The sequence below is a fragment of the Rhinopithecus roxellana genome, chromosome 3 (genome assembly GCF_007565055.1).
Source record: "Rhinopithecus roxellana isolate Shanxi Qingling chromosome 3, ASM756505v1, whole genome shotgun sequence".
Taxonomy (NCBI): domain Eukaryota; kingdom Metazoa; phylum Chordata; class Mammalia; order Primates; family Cercopithecidae; genus Rhinopithecus; species Rhinopithecus roxellana.
The window spans coordinates 63,662,145-63,679,658 of NC_044551.1; positions in this window are offsets into that span (position 1 = coordinate 63,662,145).

Genomic DNA, 17,514 nt, shown 5'->3' on the forward strand with positions numbered 1-17,514 from the left:
AAATGCAGAGAGATACATTTTGTCAGATGTCTAGCCACACAGATAAAATTGCTTTGCTTGTCATTTTGTGCACCTACGATCCTAATAGGAAAAGAGAAATTATGAGCTCCTGGTGTCAACGGCATCCCTAGACCCTAGGACACACTTACACAAAGAAATGAAAATCCTTTCAAAGTCAGCAAATAATGATTTTTTTAAATGAAGGCACAAGACTATTGCAATTAATAATGACTAACAACCTAAGTAAGTGTGAATTCCCTTCCTCATTCACATTTGGATCCCCAACTACTTGGAGAGATGGAACTATCTAGCTATCCCAGGACTCAACACCTTTCACTCAAAGCCCCCAGTAAGCTAGAAGGCTGGGGTCAGAGGGTTTGTGCAAGACACTGGTACTTAAAAAGAGCCCACAGATCTCAACTCCTTGCTGAGCTATTCAGCAGAAAGTGCTGCGTAAAGCTGGAATGCTGAAGTATCCCTATGTGATGCTCGTGTAAGTGGGCAGCACTAACGCTGGTGTGAGCTATTTATTTATGCCACTACTATCTTCCTGGGGCATGCTGGACCAGAGGTGGACTAGGATCTGTTTATCTTGTTATATTGGTCTTCTGTTGGATTAACTAAAAACTGCTTTTAAAATAAACTACAAGGCCCTTTAGACACCTTTAAACTGTGGCCGCATATATAAATATTTAGGAGAAGCAACAACAGAAACTGTAATATGCTTCTAAAGTCTTTCACAAATACATGTGAAAGTGCTTGATACACATTGACAAGCTTGTTCAAATAAGATAATCTCTATATCACTGCTATTATAAACAAAAAAGATATAATCGATATCACTGAGATTTACAAACAAACAAGATATTATTCTCTAGATCACTACTATTTATTTTTTTTAAAAAAGGACATTAGCGGGGCGCAGTGGCTCACACCTGTAATCCCAGCACTTTGGGAGGCCGAGGCGGGTGGATCACCTGAGGTCGGGAGTTCGAGACCAGCCTGACCAACATGGGGAAATCCTATCTCCTTGGCACTCCGCAAAAAAAAAAAAAAAAAAAAAAATTAGCCAGGCATGGTGGCACATGCCTATAATCCCAGCTACTCAGGAGTCTGAGGCAGGAGTATCGCTTGAACCTGGGAGGCGGAGGTTGTGGTGAGCCAAGATCGTGCCATTACACTCCAGCCTGGGCAACAAGAGTGAAACTTAGTCTCAAAACAAACAAACAAACAAAAAGGAACTGTTGCATAGAAGTAATGATTAGGCTTAATTGTGTTAGAGAGCTTGGGTTTGGAAGGAATTCTGGAACACATAGACTAGTTCTATCCAACAGAAAGGCAAAGAAAGACCTCCATCTGTATGGTTCTGACCTCATCCGAATTATTCTGGGTAAATCAGACAATCTAGGTAACAAACATCACCAGCACATTAACCCTGTTTGAGCTGGTTTGCCTGTCTTTGTAGTCCAGGCAAAGCATCGTCCTCTGATATTTACCCCAACAATGTTTCTCTGTGTTCTGTGGGTCTGGGCTTGGTGTTCTCTGCAGGACATCAATCACATCAGCAATAAGAGAGGTGTTGTGCCCAAAACACAAAGGAGTTGTGGAAGGGCTCGTGATCTAAAAATTACTGCTACTGCATTGTTTACAGGGCCTTTAAAAAATCCAACAGAACCTTCTCCCCTTCTGGCCCAGGGCTTTGTTTGCACACAGACAAGGACAAGAAACCCATTCTCTGCCAGGTCATTGCATTCAGACTTTCATCTTTCAGGGGATGCTAGAAACTCTTATCAGGGGAATAATCTCGTAGCCCATAAAACTGACAGCAGCAGTCTTTTGCCTTGAAGTGACTTTTAAGAAATTCTTTGACTGAAATCCACCTATATTCTCATTACGAATATTATATAGTTCCCTAAATATTTTTCTAGGAACAGCTCTCCCCATTAGTGTTATGAAAGACCACAGCAGAGGGTCCCTGCCTCAAACAAGTGAAGACCAAGGTGCCTAAAGGAAGGAAAGCGAGTTGTAAAGGAAAAGAAGCAAGTCATAAAATCACATAAAAATGTGATGTGTTGTTTGGGTTTATGTGTTTTCCTATAGCTGTGTTTTTTTACTCAGATGATTTATTCATATTATTTTAATTGAACATAACAGATTCTTTAGCCCATCTTCACCTTCCTGTGACCTTGGGTTTTATGGTATGATAACAGTGTCGATTACAGTCACGTTGGATACAAATCAACTCTGGAATAACCTAGTTGGCAGTGTGTGGCAGGGAGCTGTGGATAAACAGGGAAGGCTGTCATTATTAGATGCAGAGGGGCCGGGGCTCACACAGAAGTTATGGGCTGCATGGTGGGGACACCATGAACCCCAAGAACTAGTGAAAAGGGATGTGAGCAGCACAGTCATCCTCTTGCTGACTTTTCCATTTGGTTTCCAGGCCTGCACTTGAAGAAAACAAAATGTAATCATGTCTCTGAATATAACTTGGGCTTCTCCCAGCACACGGCTACTGGAAACATTACACTTTGCTTCTTCCCGGATTTCTGCATATTTTTTAATTAAATTTTTATTTTTATTTTTTAAATACAGATGAGGTGTCACTATATTGCCCAGGCTGATCTCAAACTCCTGGGTTCAAAAGATCCTCCTGCCTTGGCCTCCCAAATTGTTGGGATTACAGGCCTGAGCCACTGCGCCCAGCCACTTATGCATATTAATAACAAAAATAATAGCTCCTAATTTTTGAGCGTTTTCTTTGTGTCATGTAATATCTATGTGCTTTATAGACATTATCTTAGTTAATCCTCCCATCAGCCCTGTGAGGTGGGCTAATATTATCCCTCTTTTACAAATGAGGAACTGAATATAAAGATTGGAGGGCTTGATCTGGTAGGTGGCTGGGATACAAATGGAAGTTTAATGCTTACATTAAGCAGAACATTGGAGCGTTTCTTTCTTCTTCAATCTGTTTTTACCTCCAAGGTCTTGGCCTTGCCTTGGTCTTCAGCTCCCTGAGCTTCACCTTTCTAGCACTGGTTCTTAAATTCTTACTGAAAGAAACGACAAGCCACTGATCTCTGTGAACATCAGCTTTGTGTCAATGTCTGGGAGTGAGATGTCCTAGCCAGCAGCTGATGCTGGGGTGATGGGAAGAGTGAGCAGAAACTTTTTTTGTGTATTGCCCACCAGTGGCATAGTATTTGAGCTCTTGAACAGTGCTGAGATGCATTGAAATAGGAGACATTTAGAAGAGCCTGGAGCCTTAGGAGGCCTCTTTAAAGAACAGCCACCTTGGAGGAGTTTTCAGATATCAGCCAAAGAATCCATTTCCTCCCACAAGCATAGAGCTTTGAGGGCATATTTTATGCTGTGGCTTCTGAGAGCCTATTTTTATCACTGTCCAGTTATTGATGAACTGAAATGTCTTTTATTTTCCATTGACACTGTCATCTTTTGCTATTTATTTTGGGTAAATATACTGTTGTGAGGACAAAACTTCACCTCTACGTCCACAAAACAGAAGAGGAGCAATTTATGAAGCTATTTGATTCATTCTCAAGGAGATTCTTTCTTAGTTAATAAAGATGGTTGCAGTCCTGTTTTGAGTTTCTGGGTGGGAATTTTCTTTTCTTTTCTTTTCTTTTTTCTTTTTGAGATGGAATCTTGCTCTGTCATCCAGGCTGGAGTGCAGTGGCCCGATCTTGGCTCACTGCAAACTCTGCCTCCTGGGTTCAAGTGATTCTCCTTCCTCAGCCTCCTGAGCAGCTGGGATTACAGTCACCTGCCACCAACCCAGGTAATTTTTGTATTTTTAAGTACAGACGGGGTTTAACCATGTTGGTCAGGCTGGTCTCAAACTCCTGACCTCATGATCCGCCCACCTCAGCCCCTCAAAGTGCTGGGATTACAGGCTGGGTGGGACTTTTCAATATGAAAGATGCTACATTTTTAAAGTTTGTCATTTGCCTCTGCTGCTGTGTGGAGATTTCCATTTTGGAAACATTTTGCTCAGCGTCAGGACTATGTGAGCTGCTGCAGTTATGTGACCTCCTTCCCTGTCCCTTCCAGAGGGCAAGGATTTCTGCTAGGAAGGGCTGAGCAGCCACAGCCAGAGCTCTTGCACTGTCATTCCTCAGCCCCTGCAGGAGGATGTCCTACAGCAATTTACAGAGCTGAGCGTTGCTCTGACCCCTGCAGTCCCCAGGGACATGGGGGTGGGGGGAGCCCAGGGCTGTCTCCAGCAAGCTGCTCATCATTGTGGCGATTCAGAAAGCTGACCTGAGATCCAGTGGGACTTCGTGTGCCAGTACATTCCCAGCAGCTTCCTGAGAAACCGGCAGGCACCATCTTCCCTTCCCCTGGGAAAATTAAAGGAGTGATCCAGAAAGACCAAGACACAATGTCCCCTAATTCCCTCCCTGTTACTTTTCCTATGAGAGAGAAACTTCTCAAAGACAGTGTTTGCCAAGGAAAATCAAGAGGGAGCCTTGCCCTCTGGGCTATTTTTCTAAGGGAAAGCTTAGAGAGCATGTGAAACCACCTGACTTTTTTTTTTTTTTTTTTTTTTGAGACGGAGTCTTGCTCTGCCGCCCAGGCTGGAGTGCAGTGGCCGGCTCTCAGCTCACTGCAAGCTCCGCCTCCCAGGTTCACGCCATTCTCCTGTCTCAGCCTCCCGAGTAGCTGGGACTACAGGCGCCCGCCTCGTCGCCCGGCTAGTTTTTTGTATTTTTTAGTAGAGACGGGGTTTCACCGTATTAGCCAGGATGGTCTCGATCTCCTGACCTCATGATCCGCCCGTCTCGGCCTCCCAAAGTGCTGGGATTACAGGCTTGAGCCACCGCGCCCGGCCGAAACCACCTGACTTTTAAGCCTAGAAATCAAATTTGAAATGTAGTACAAGAAATGTAGGATTTCCTTAGGTGAGGAATTATTCTCTTGCTTTAAACAACTTTTCAATAAGTAATGCAGTCATATGGGTCAAAATTTAAACAGGTGGACAATGAAAGGTGTCTCAAGCCTCCCTATGCTGTAGCCACTCAGTTTCAGCCTTCTTGTGTATTCATTCGGAGATCTTTCATGCATTCATAGCACATGTATATCTGTTCGCCGCTTTTTCCATGAATGGTAGCACATTATGTTTAGCACCTTGCTTTTTTTCTTTTTTTTTTTTTTTGAGACGGAGTCTCATTCTATCACCCAGGGTGGAGTACAGTAGTGCAATTTTGGCTCACTGCAAACTCCGCCTCCCAGGTTCAAGTGATTCCTGTGCCTCAACCTTCTGAGTAGCTGGGATTACAGTATTACAGTATTTTTAGTAGAGACTGGGTGTCACCATGTTGGCCAGGCTGATCTCATACTCCTGACCTCAGGTCCTCCTGCCTCGGCCTCCCGAAGTGCTGGGATTACAGGTGTGAGCCACTGTGCCCGGCCGCATCTTGCTTTTTTTCATTTTACAGTATATTTTACAGGTCTTTTGATATCTGTCCATAAAGAGCTTTCTCTTCTTTATGGCCACGTAGTATTCTGTCATGTGAATGTACTATTAGTTTTCTATACACTCCCCTACGGTTGGGCAATTATTTCCTATGGTTTAACTATTTAAATCTGGACTTGTTGCTGAGAATCGGGAATCCGTCTACTTGGAGGTATTTCAAAATGAAAGTTCTCACGTGGATACATAGAAGGGAACAACACATACTGGGGTCTATAAGAGGGTAGAAGGTGGGAGAAGGGAGAAGATCAGGAAAAATAACTAATGAGTGCTAGGCTCAACACCTGCAATAGACTTTTATTAGAAAGTAAAAAGATGGCTACTCTGCATTTGGGTGATGAAGTAATCTGTACAACAAGCCCCCATGACACACGTTTACCTATATAGCAAACCTGCACATGGAACTCTGAACTTAAAATATAAGTTAAAAAAAAAAAGAAAGTTTAAATTGTATCCATAGGACAGTGTCCCTGATAGTCCCTTTTCAACAGAGATGGTGTCAGCTGAAGATTGCTGAAAACCTGGACCCAGAATCCTCCACAGCAGGCCCTAAGGCATTAGGTGGCTGCTAAGAAGTATTCATTCACTTTTACAGCATTTTAAAAAATGAATGTGAAAACTTTAACATAGTATTTGATAATAACTTAGAAACATATCCATGTGTGCTTAAATGAGGGTTATCCTAATATTTACATTTAAAGCACTATAGTTAACATGTTAAACCCCAGAACACATTTGACATCTGCTCCATGTTGCCATTGCGCTTAACCTGGGAACGCTCCCTTCACCTTACGGTGTGCATTTCTAATGCAGTAGAAAAGGATTAATTGCCTTCTAATTCAGAGCTTTAAACAGTTAACCTGAAGCTATCGTGATTAGCCTTCAACAACATTGGAGCTACGTTTAATTATAGTCTTCAAATGAATTTTCCCATGTTGGAGCTACATTATTTATATCACTGACATAATAACATCTATTTTTGATAGACCTCAGAACCTTGCCCCATCAGCCATATTGTTAGAATAAAAGTTCTTGAAACATGTGCTGTAGGGGGAAGTGGAGGCAGGTGAAACAGCGCGTCCTCCTGAAATCCAGTTTGGAGAGCTGGAATTGAAATAAATGGCTAAAGAAGAACGGCTGGCTCAGGTTCTCAGTCAGATCATAGAGCACAGTGCTTCTTCTGGGGCTCACTCTTAGGAGCCTGTGAAGTAACTGAATTGTGCACAGTCCACTAGGAGATGCCAGCCGAGAGGTCGCTTTGCCTGTATGCTGTGACTTCCTTTATGGATAAGAACTGAGGCTAGGTGCCTCAGCTTCCTCTCATTGACGTCCCAGTGCCAGGCATGTTTTTATAAGACGTGGGTAAAACAAGCAGGAGAGCTTCTTTTTCCCTTATGCCTTGGTTCTGTCTCTAAGGCCCATTAGTCCCACCAGCCACCTCACCCACGTGGTTACGCTGTCTTTCACCCAAGTGCCTTTGGCCATGCTGGCTCATGGCTCTAACTCTCATCTGGCGAGGAGGATGAACCCCAAATCTCAGGTTCTAAGGAGGGCAGCTGGCCTTCAGGTCTTTGTCCACAAAACCCAGGGCTAGATACACATGGACAACACCAACAACAGAGGCTGCATCCCCTGAGTTCTAGTCTTCATTAGAGTCTTAGAATTAGAATCTTAGAATTACCTTCACCAACAAGAACTGGAGACAAGCCAGGTCAAGCACTGCTCTTTGTCACTCTCCCACACCTCCACTCTCAGAGCCTGGTCCTCTGAGATGCCTAACTTCCTTTAGAGTATTCCACCTGTCCCATCACACCCTGGGCAATAGAGGTCTAGCAACCAGGCATGATGAGGAGATAGTAACATGAACATTTCCCTGAGCTCATCACTCTTGTTCTACTGTGGTCACTGCAACCCTCGAAGAAGACCACAGGAGAAAAGACTACACGGTGAGTGGGTGCCTACGGTATTGGTGGGTGTGACTATGAACGGAGAAAAGAGGTAGAGCCAAGGGTTAAGGGGCTGACTTGGGGACTACAACATATCTCTACAGAAATTTCATCAATTTAGTCATTCACTCATTCATTTCACAAATATATATCATGTCTTTACTATGTGCCAAGAACTGTTGTATATGCTGTGGATATAGTCAGGGATGAACAAAATAGATAATAACATTGCATTTAGGTCACAATATGGTGAAATCATTTCCTGGTCATTTTTAGTTGTTTTAATTTTTCTAAAAATAGGCAGACACAGAAACATACACACCAAAATGCAGAGTAGCCATCTTTTTACTTTCTAATAAAAGTCTATTGCAAGAAGGTGTATGCCTCAAAAACATTAGCATGGGCTGAAAACCCCAAGCTTGTAATTTCAGTTCAGTACCCCATTACAATAAGACTAGCCTCCCATAGAAGATGAGAGAAGATACAGCACTGTTCCAAAAAAATGGAGGATCTTCTGGAAAATTGCTAATAAGTGCCAATACTTAGAACAGTAACAGACTCATGGCAAGCCCTCTAGACGTGTCAGCTATTGGCATCGTCACTGCCTTCATCATTATATTAGGCAAAAAGAGAAGCATATGCAAAGGTCTGAAGGTGACAGAGAACATGGCATGTTCAAAGAGCTTAAAGGAACTTATGATCAGTGCAAAGATGATGAGATATTGATATTGAGACCGGGAGGGGACAGACCATAGGGAATCTTGTAAGCCATGTCAAGGAATTTGGACTTTGGCCCTGGGGAGCTACTGATATGTTCTCGCTGTCCTCTCCATACCCCGTAAGTTAGGGTCTCATATCCATTCCCCTTGACTTCTCAAATAGAATATTATTTGGACTCTCTGCTTCTCCTTTTCCTCTTTTTCCATATCCTGGTTGTAGCTGTCATAGCTTCCGATCATTCCTAAGATAGGGCTCCCATTAGCTCTCTTACTCTAAAACCTTCAGTGGCTACCCATTGTCCACAGAATCCAGCCAGTTGTCTGAATCTGTCATGTAACCAGTGCTTCACTCTCCCTGGCATGCCCCCTACATCCAGCCACATAGAGCCACTTGTTTCCAAATGCCTCCATGCTTTCAACACCCTCCCTAAATGCCCCATCTCAATCCTGAAATCTGGCTGATCACTGAGCCCAAGGAAATGGTCAGCCAGGATATTATTATAGAATCAAAACAAATCCAGTCATTATGGCAGCAGGTTGGAGATAAAGTGGGTGAAAAGAGGGACAACACAGCAGGAAGCAAATCAAATTATTCTCCTTTCCTCCCTTCCTTCCTTCCTCCCTCCCCCCTTCCCTTCCTCCCTGGTTCCCTCCCTCCCTCCCTCCCTCCCTCCTTCCTTCCTTCCTCCCTTCCTCCCATCCTTCCTCCCTCCCTCCCTTCCTCCCTTCCTCTCTTCCTCCCTTCCTTCTTCCTTTCCTCCCTTCCTCCCTTCCTTCCTTTTTCTTTTCTGACAAACATCTCTGACGTGTGGTTAAAAAGACTTGGCCCAGTGCCTTGCACCTCACCTAGATGCTCTGGTATTGTCATGTTTCCCTGCTTAATTACTGTTATCAACTTTCTAGATTTTTGTAAACTCAACATAGTGAATAATGAGGTTAATAAAACTGATGAACCCCTTTGCCATGTACACAGACTATTTCTATAAAAATCTCACACGTATTATTAGCTTGGATTTAATCTTCTTTTCTTGCATCTTACAAATGTTTCCTAATGAACCTATTGGCTTTCCAGTGGGGGCGTTATTTACTCAGTGTTAGATTTTTAATTCCTCTGGATTGATTACAGTCTGTGTATTTATCACTTCTAACATTTCTGCACTGAATAATTTCCCCCAGTGAATATGCATCTGAAATTTAACAAATCAGACAGGCTGAAGCCTGGGGCACAGCATTGACTAGTTCTGGCCAACCCTGGACCTTGGATCAGCTACTTACCCTCTCTAGTCAGTTTTTTTACTTCATCCAAAAAAAGCTTTCCGCCCACTCTTAGTTCACAGGGTTGCCAGAAGACTAAATAATGCAAAATATTCCCATAAAGGATTTTTTAAAATAAAAGGACCAGTCTTTAAAATTGCACAATTCAACACAATTGTTGCATTGTTATTCAACAATTATTGGGAGCCTTCTATGAACTAACTGGACTCAAGCACCAGGGTGACAAAATGAATCAGCCAGATATTGTTGTTAGACCCCCCTACCCCTCACCCAGCCTTCTGAAGCTTATACCCTAGTGGGACAGATGCATTTAAACAACTTTGTATCTTGTTTTCAAGCACATAGAAAAACTGGCAATAGGTGAGTTTATTTTAGACAGAAAAAAAGTAGGCTCAATCAGATGACAGTTTTAAAAATAAAGTTCTTTGTAGAATGCGGAAAACCTCTAAAGCAAAAGATACTTTTTGTCTTTCTTTGGAGTGCAAACTGTCGCTGAAAAATAACAAATCCTTTGGATTGAATTCCTGAATTATTGAAAAGTATGCCAAAAAAGTAAAAACAAACACTGAAGGTCATAAATGGGGATGTAGAAAAATGAAGCATGGCTAAGTCAGGGCTCTTTCAGGGAGAAAATCATTGATGACCATAGGCACTGGGCTTCATGAAATATCTAAATACAGAAACCATAAGAAATCTAAGATAGCTCAAAATGTATCATATAGGTCAGGCTCTACCAAACTGTGACCAATGCAGAAGCCTGGAAATGTGTACTGCAAATGCATACTTGGAAAAGAAATTATTCTTTGCTTACTCTTTCTGCAGCTGGCTGGGACAAGCAATCCAGAAATAACTTCCAAGCATGGGCGGGATGACAGGGAAGCTCTAAAGCTACACACACTTTTGTGATGTCCCCATCATCAAGGCGTAATGGAGACTTAGACACATAAGGCACTGGATCCAGTCCAGGAAAGAATGAGGGTAAGGGAAATAAGCCCCAGTGCCCAAGGCTTGCAGGAAGTGCTGGCTTTTAACAGGAGGGACCCTTTCTGCATCTCCTCTAACAGTAGTTAGCATCTACCGAGCACCTATGTGCCTCATACTGTGCTAAGCACTTCAGTTGTTTTTAAATGTCCTCCAATGCTTATTTGAAATTAAGTACTGTTCTCACTGCATTTTAGAGATAAAATTAAGGCACAGAGAGATTAAGCAACTTGCCCATAATCAATTCAGCTATTGAGTCCAAGACCCAGAATGAACCCAGTGCCTCTGTTTGTAATCTCTGAGCTGTAAGGGGTGGTTCCTCCCTTCCAAAGACACGATGTCCAGCCTGAGATGAAAGAGACACTTCTTGTAACATTTTCCCTGCTGCTCACTCTACCATGGTGAACTTTTCTGTGATTAGGTTGCCAGGGTGTTTGAAAGAGGATATGAAAGAAAATTAATCAATTCTCTCTCCCAAAGAGTTAAAGATGGGTAGGGGTGAGGTCAGGGGAAGTTTTAATAGGAGCCAAATAAAATAAAGATAAAAACATGAGCAGAGGCAGAAGCCCTCAGAAAAGGAACAACCAGGAATCAGCAATGTGGCCCAAATAGCAGCAAGGTCAATCAGCTGGACTCCCGGTGCACTAGGGTGAAAGGGAGATTCAGACAGGAGGATGACATGAACTAGGTTCAGAATCACAAAACTGCAGGGGCATGTTGAGAAAAGGGGTCATTCCAGAAAATGTGCTTAGTGGTGGAGGCTGGGAAGAAAGAGGTAAGCAGAAGGACTTCAGGGACTCCCCCTGGACACAGGAGGCACTAGAAGGAGAAAGAGCCCAGCCTAACCAGTGCCTGAGATGCATCAGCTAGGACTGAGGCAGGCAGCCCAGGCTTCCTGGGGTACTGCCATCTGACAGCCTCCCTATGAGGCTGGGCCCTCTGCAGATTCCATCGCCTGACTCAGGGAGAGTGAGGGCCCTGCAGATCGTTCGTGTCACTGAGAGGGGGGGCAGGGGAGCGCACAGATCGTTTGTGTCACTTTGTCAGTAGGCAAAAGGGCAGAATCCGCCATCTTCCATCAAGACTCAGAATTCCTGCAGTCGCCATGTCGCCTCCCAAAGCACATGCTCAGGAACCACTGAGGGCTTCCCTGTGGTGGAGGAAGGTAAGATGGGGATGAGCAAAAATAGGAAACCTAAACCACAATTTCAAGAAAAGTTGTCCTTTTAAAAAATATGCAGTTTACTGGGTGCCAATCAGGTGTTTTCACTGGCAAAGAGACAGGGATGCAAGGGATTCAAAAGGTGAGTCCTCTTGTCCTTAAGTTTTTTCTCCTCTAGCATACATGTTCCCTGAGCAGCCCTGACAGGGGAGGCCAGGTAGGAGGGTGTGGGGGCCTGACCAGTGTCCTGCTTGCACCTGCTGTGAACACCATGTGCCTGAGCTCATTGAACGAAGAGCTGGAGGGCTCCTGGCCTAGGATTAGAGGCAACCAGATTTGCAATGAGCTTTTCTCTTGGTTGGGGTTTTGGGTGCTGGGGAGGACAGATTAACACTGAAGGACTCCAGTGAAGGTGAAGGACTAGCAACCCAGGCTTCCCCTTGGTCGGTCTCCAGTTAAGTCTGTAGGGAAATCACTAACCTAGATGTATTTATGTTCTAGATTCCCCATGGAGCAACTGGACTGGCATGCAATGTTTGTTTACATATCTATTCTATAGTTTATAAACACCTAGGAGCTGTCTGCTGCCAGGATGGGGTGAACCTGTGTGGACAGTGAGTATGTGTTGATATAGCTTAGAAGCATGAGCTCTGGAACCAGTGGAATCCCAGTACTGTGTGTTCTTGAGGCCCCTCTCTGACCCTCAGTTTCTTCATCTGGAAGATGGCTAACGAGAGCATGCACCACATGGTTTCATCCTAGTCTACCTCTTCAACTCGATTTCATGTTCCCCTGCTGAGTTCATCTACAAAGGGCTATGCTGCCTTTTGTTCTGTTTCTCACGCACGTTGGCCTCAATCTCACCACAGAACTTCATGTGCAAGCCTCTCCTCCAGTTCTCTCCATGACCTTCTCACCATGCAGGTCTCATTCAAATGTCACCTTTCAGTGAGGCCTTCCTTGGGTCAACACTCTCAAGTACCTTCTCCCCCAAATCCAAGTTCCCCTCTCTTATTCGGATCTATTATTTCACAAAACTTTCTACTCTTTGAAATCATCTTATTTATGTTTATTTTGCACGGACTTAGTGAGACCTCCCTTAGCTCAGCACCTTATCTAGAATGTGTGCCCCATATTTCTCCATTTCCTTCCCTTTTTTAGTTTTCCCTTTAGACCATATCTTACAACATACTCTATCATTTACTGAATTCTTTCTTTTTTGTCTGTCTTTTCCCCCACTAAAATGTAGTTCTGTGAAGGCAGATGTTTGTTTGTTTGTATCACTGCTGTATCCCCAGTGGTTAGCACAATGCCTGACACATATTAGGTAATCAGTAGCATCTATTGGATGGAAGAATCCATGAGCTCATTGTCTGCCCCCCTCCACTAAAAGTAAGCACTACTATCGCAGGGACCTTATCAGCCTTGTTCACTGTCACACTCAGCTACAATTACATAATGGTCCCCAAGCAATATTATTCAGTGCATGAGTGGCATCCACCTCATAAATACATTTGAAGATTAAAATGAGATAATTTTCATAAACTTAGCATAAATGCCATGCAAAATAAGAGTTCAAGAAAAATTACTTGAACAAGGTGTAATTACTATTAAAATTCGAGTTTTGGGCATTGAACCTGTAGAAGCTCTTGCCCTTTCTTGATCTGGGTTTCAGAGCATGGGACACCTCAAATGTGTACACCAGGAGGTCTGGCTGAGGCCTCTTCTTGCTTCTAGTTCATAGGGGCCCAGGCAGGATGGGACCTTAAAACCTTACCTTGATCTAGGAAAAATTCTATCTCTTTATTACTTTCTTACTATAAATCAAATATTTTTCTTGAGCCAACCTGGAAAACTAAGGCTCAACTAACAACTGCTATGATAAATATGTTAATACTACAGTCAAAATTTGAGCCTTGCAAAGAAACAGCTACTGGTCCCGCACCACTTGGAAACCTGACTGGCTTTCAGTTCAAGATGTATCTAGCAGGAGTTCCTCCCAGGTTAGATACAACCTGGTTCTTCCCATGGCATTTGCCATCTATTTCTCTCTTTTTCTTTCCTTTTTCTTTTCTTTTCTTTTTCTTTTTCTTTTTTTTTTTTTTTTGAGACAGAGTTTTGCCTTTGTAGCCCAGGCTGGAGTGAAATGGTGCGATCTCGGCTCACTACAACTTCCGCCTCCTGGGTTCAAGCAATTTACCTGCCTCAGCCTTCTGAGTAGCTGGAATTACAGGTGCCCACCACCATGCTCAGTTAATTTTTGTATTTTTAATAGAGATGGGATTTCACCATGTAGGCCAGGCTGGTCTTGAACTGCTAACCTTAGGTGATCCACACACCTTGGCCTCCCAAAGTGCTGGGATTACAGGCATAAGCCACCATGCCTGGCCTTGCCATCCATTTCTACTCCTGTTTGTTCTCTGGTGAATGACTGTAGTTTCATATGCACAGGGAACATCATGGAAGCAGAGGACATGACTGGCAGAGAGACCAGCAGTTTTAGAGTAGTGTGTGATTTTCTCAAAGGAGAGAAGTTCAGATCCGGACCCACTATACCTTGGGTTACTACCGTGAAGACTATTCCTTAGGAATAGGAGGCCACATTGAATTGTACTCCCGTATTTAAGAGACTCCTCTGATACAACAGATACATCCTTCCCCAAAATGGAATTTAACAGTTTGGTGACCCGGCACAACCACCAGCTGTGGCCTGAAAGAAGGCATGAAAACCTGTGAGACCACTTTTCAGCTGATTTTAAATTCCTTGCACAGCCTCCAAAGAGCACCTTTAGCCCTTGGCGAATTCCTTACCCAAAGCTCACTGATTGCGTTTGGATAATGTTATTCTCCCAGGTGTAGCCACGCTAGGTGAGGAGAAACTGGATGAATCCCCTGTCAGACTAATTGGCTACACTTGGCTGCCTAAAAATAAGACATGTCATATCTCCAAAGCTTTGGAAATAGGGTGGCAGGCAAGATTTTTATTTTCAAATTCCATGTTCCTGCATTTGCAAATGTCTGGAAAAGAACGGAATTCACCAGTACACCCAATAGGCCTCCGAGTTGGCAGATGCTGCATGTCCCAGTCTACTGAAACCTCACCCCTCGGTTTGCCCAGGCTCATTGCAGACCTCCAGGCAAGGATCTGGGCTTTCCCAACTAACTCCGCCTCCCAGAGACTTCAAGACTTGAGGAAAATGGGAATCTGTGATGTTTAACCAGCAAGCAGGGAATCCCTCCACTAGAAAATGTCTCACGTTCCTTTAATGTGAGTGGAAAAGCAAAGGCTAGGCCAGGTGCAGTGGCTCACGCCTGTAATCCCAGCACTTCAGGAGGCCAAGGCGGGTGGATCAGCTGAGGTCAGGAGTTCAAGACCGGCCTGACCAATATGGTGAAACCCCGTCTCTACTAAAAATACAAAAATTAGCCAGGCATGGTGGCATGCGCCTGTCCGAGTAGTAGTCCCAGCTACTCGGGAGGCTGAGACAGGAGAATTGCTTGAATCCTGGAGGCAGAGGTTGCAGTGAGCCGAGGTCGCGCCACTGCACTCCAGCCTGGGTGATAGAGAGAGACTCCGTCTCAAAAAAAAAAAGAAAAGAAAAGTGAAGGCTAGACTCCAGAGCCCTCTCATTCTTTGTTAGACTAATTCCAGCCACAACTCAGATGTTTCATCCTCATTCAAACCCGAAACCTGTATAATTCTCTCTTCTTGCATAGTATAATGAGGATCCCCCTGCAAAGAGAGATGTGTGACAGGCAAGTTTCTTTCTGTATTTCTGGACTAAGTCAGGTAGATGTGAGAAGTGATGGAATTGCTAATCATGAAAAATGTAGATAACTTTAAACAAAAATGTTTGTTGCTGTTTGCTGTCCATACATTTGGAAGTCACAGTCATTATTTCATAGGCACAATTTCGAGGTCTGACGTATCTGAAATAAGAACAACATTCTCTTTGAAAATATTTTCTTAAACAAAATGTTGATGTTAACTTTTAAAGTGGTATTTTAAAATGAGTTTAAAGCAGCATTAGTCTGCAGCCACAGTACAAAATAATATGACTATGTGTAAATTAACACAGTATAAGCTGAGTTCACAGGTTTCAGGATTAAATTATTGAAGATGACGCAGTGAACATTGAAATTCTGTTTAAGCGGAATATTCTGACACTCCCGTGGTAGCTCCCCTTTCCCTCTTCCAATAATTTGGATTTAATTATGACAATTTGAATATTTTTCAAAATAAGGACTACCTTCATCTCTGTAACAACAGACATATGGCTTCATTTAACTTAAATTACTATGGTTTCATTTAACTTAAATTATTAATTGGTGTATTTGGGGGTATTTTTTTTTTGCAATCACACACAGAGTAAAACTTCATGTATACAAAAATCAGCTACTCTAAAATTGTAGGGAGACAAGAAATGGCTCAGGACCAGAAACAAAATAAAAAGAGGTCTCTAGTTAACCAAAGAAATCTTTGAAAATTCATGCACTAAAGGCTCATGCATTTTACTCAAGGGGCAACTCAGAATCTGTTTAGAATCTATGTGACTTACTATTCTAAACTTACAGATTGTAAACTACATAAAAAGGAGAAATAATTCGAGGTATTTCTTCAAAGTCATAATGTTAACATTATCAGTAAGTGATGGCTGACAGCCCATCAGCAATGCAAGGAAGCAAACAAAAAAGAAACCAGAAAACAACAACTGAAATCCCCTATATGAAGTAGATACAGAACAACTTACTACAGGAGCAGCATCCCAATATTCCATCACTGTATTTCAACCAGTGTTCACAATGGTGACTTGGAGTGATCAAAGAAAGGTAACCTGGGTTTAGAACTCTCTCGGCAAGCAAAAAAAAAAAAAAAAAAAAAAGACTACATATTGGGTACAGTGTACACAGCCTGGGTGACAGGTGCACTACAGTCTCAGAATTCACCACTGAACAACTCGTCCATGTAATCAAAAACCACCTGTACCCCAAAAATTATTGAAATAAAAAAATAAAGTTTAATAATAGAAAAGTAAAAAGAAAGAAAGAAAGAACACTCTCTTCAGGGAGAGAAATGTTTAGGATATTTTAGAAATAATGCTTTGAAAATATTAAAATTACAAAATATATAAAAGGACCAGAAGCAGGTACTTGAAAGGGAAAGTTGAGTTATTCATTCAGCAACTCTTAGTATTCTTATGTACCAGGTACTGTGCTAGTCAGGTCTTGGGGACATTGAGGGCAGATCCTGCTCTTAAGAAACGTATGTTCTAAGTTGGAGGCTTCAAAGCATGGTCAGAACCCCCTGGTGATTCATGAGATCCTTCTGGGGATCTTGCAGATACACACTATTTTCCTAATAATATTAAGATGGCATTTGTACTCATGGTACAAAAGCAGCAGTGGGTATCCTTAGCCTGAATCAGGCAGGCAATACTAAACATGCTGGCAGCTGTTGTATTGTTCACCCCTCACAAAATGTCCAGAGCAAAGCAGGAAAAATCATTAATTGTATTACATTTCAACCTAATGTATATATTTTTAAATATTCTGTGTAATAAAATGGGACATGGCTGGGTGCAGTGGCTCACGCCTGTAATCCCAGGACTTTGGGAGGCTGAGGCAGGCAGATCACTTGAGGTCAACAGTTTAAGATCAGCCTGGCCAACATGGTGACACCCTGTCTCTACTACAAATACAAAAATTAGCTGGGTATGGTGGCAGTCGTCTGTAATCCCAGCTACTCGGGAGGCTGAGGCAGGAGAATCACTTGAACCTGGGAGGCAGAGGTTGCAGTGAGCTGAGATCATGCCATTGGACTCCAGTCTAAGCTACAGAAGGAGACTCCATCTCAAAAAAATAAAATATAAAATAAAATAAAATAAAAATAAAATGGGACGTATGTATGAAGCACTTTGCTACACAGCGTAGTAC